Source organism: Mastomys coucha, unplaced genomic scaffold (assembly GCF_008632895.1).
Source record: "Mastomys coucha isolate ucsf_1 unplaced genomic scaffold, UCSF_Mcou_1 pScaffold22, whole genome shotgun sequence".
Taxonomy (NCBI): Eukaryota; Metazoa; Chordata; class Mammalia; order Rodentia; family Muridae; genus Mastomys; species Mastomys coucha.
This window is the reverse complement of record NW_022196905.1, coordinates 213,631,417-213,633,720: the sequence shown is the minus strand read 5'-3', so window position 1 is coordinate 213,633,720 and position 2,304 is coordinate 213,631,417. Positions and strand designations below refer to the sequence as shown.

Below are 2,304 nucleotides of genomic sequence, written 5' to 3'. Positions count from 1 at the left end.
CCAGCTCAGTCTAGTCACACTCACTCTGGATTCTCCCAGAGGTTTGCACATGGTCCAGCTCAGTCTAGCTACACTCACTCTGGATTCTCCCAGGGGTTTCTGCCTTTGGTTGTGCTCTCCCTTTTATTTACAATAAACTTTCTCCTCCACTGTACTCAAGACCAACCACATCCTTCCTTTTTTTTCTTTTTCTTTTCACCTCCTTCTAGGTGCTGAGGCATCAGGAAAGGGAGGGATCACTCCTGATCTCAACTCAAGCCACACTGAGGACAGACTTGCAGGGACGGTGATACAGCAGTGTGATGGAGGTGGAAAAAGAACATGAGATGGCAGGAGCTGTTTCCCATACTGTCTCATTGTACAGGCACTCACTGAGGGACTGGCTTTCTTATAACTTCTCTCAAGCAAGAGAGTTCAAGTTTACAAACTGAAGTTCCCAGGAAAGCTACACCAGTGTTAAAGATGTTAGAAGGTTGATTGCAACTTTGTGATTGTGGAGAGTTGGAATGCTGCACATCTTGAGACCAATTACCTTGCTTTAGATCATTTAGTAACTACTTATTGCTCATCTCTGTATCTGACCTAACATTTCTGTAACTACCAGGGAACGCCTTTTGGAATAAGTTAATAGAAAACTAGTGTCCACCAACCTAAGAGTTAGAAATGTCATCAGCTAGCACCTGAGGCATGCAGCATAGATTTTCATGCTTTGCTGTAACCTGAGTACCTGATTTATGGCTTGCTTTTGTTCTCTGTGACTACAAAAGTATCATAAAACCATTTCCACATTGGACCATGTTATTTGGGCTGATGTGAATCTGTGTTCTTGGGTCCCAACAGTTCATATTTGATCCAGGGATAGGATGAACTCTCTCTGATTTCTCTTGAGGTGAGAGCTGTTTTGTGCCTACAGGAAGCAGATTGAGGACAGAACAAAAGAGCAGAGGTTGGATGAGGAGTTGGGAAACAGCCTCAGGGAGGAGGTGACAGTACCCAGTGCTTCCAGAAATGAGCCCAGCACACACTCCAGGCAGTGAGACCAGCAAGTATCAAGGTGTATGTGACTTGTGAGGCCAGTGACACTGGGCCCTGATTAGCACCACTTAGTGACTGCTATCCTCTAGGATGCCAGTCCTATAAGACTCCACTCTCAGGGCAGGAAGTCAGCAGACCTGAGAAGACACCACTTTACTCCTGCAGCAAAGAGGGGCTTGGATTATAAGAATACAAGAAGCTAAAACCCGGCCATCAATCATCACAGCCAGTCAGGTCTTCTCTACTTGGAAGCTCCTGGGAGTCCTCAAGTTCCCGACCAACCTGGTCAACACTGAGAGAAATGCAGACTCAATCTCCAGTGCTTCTATCTCTATACACAGAAAAGCACGGAACACTGACATTGTTGTTGTTCTTCAAGGTAGGGTCTCTCTATGTAGCCCAGGAATGGACTTGAATTCAAATCTTCCTGCTTCAGCCTCCTGAGGGCTGGGGTTCCAGGCATGTTCCACCACTACCTGGCTCTTTTACTCTTTTACCGCTTTGCCATCTCATCTCAATTCACTTGGTTTTGAGTCTTACTCAGCAGCTTATGCTACCCTGCAACTGATTTCAGAATCCAGCTAGCCTGGGATTTTGTGTCAATCCTCCTGTCTTAGTCTCCTTGGGTATAGGATCACAGATGTGAGCCACTGTTTCTGGTGGGAGGTTTCAAAATGTGTAGTCTCCTATCCAGTTGCAAAGAGCACTACTGGGACCCCTACACCTGCCCACCCGAGTCTTGGGTAGGTCCAACCTGTTCTGACATGAACCCAAAGCAGACAGGGTCCAGCAGTGAGATTTAGTCAGTGTTCTGAGGTACTGATGTAGCAGCAGTCTCACCCAGAAGTACTTCTTGCCCAAGGCAGGCAACTTTCAGGGCAAGAGGAGAAGCTGAGATTCGAACTGATAGGCAGTTCAAAACACTGAACCCAAAAGACTTTATCCAAAAAGTCTCAGGACGTTGAGGCTGGCTTTGAAGGCCAGACTAATTTGCCTTTTTCACATAGGAAATCTGCGAAGAGGACTGCCTTCTCTTTTCCAGGTCTCAAACATCTATTTATGATGGGGTTTTGGTTCAGGCACAAGAGCTCCCTTGCAGAGAACTGAGGAGAACCTCAAAAGAGCCACTAACAGCTGCAGTAGTGGTTACAACACAGAGCTGGACCAACGACTTTGGGGGAAGCCTTGGCTTTCAGATCCGGCCTTCCCAATTTCACAATGCCATTAGGACCCTTCAGGTAGGTGTGTGTGTGTGTGTGTGTGTGTGTG

At 46.7% G+C, this 2,304-nt stretch overlaps 1 protein-coding gene across 4 annotated transcripts in view; it reads right to left on the bottom strand.

Moving 5' to 3' along the window:
• Window positions 1-2,304, bottom strand: part of Tom1 (target of myb1 membrane trafficking protein) — a 34,665-nt gene that overhangs the window by 31,403 nt on the left and 958 nt on the right. The gene's annotated exons all lie outside the window — the stretch shown is intronic.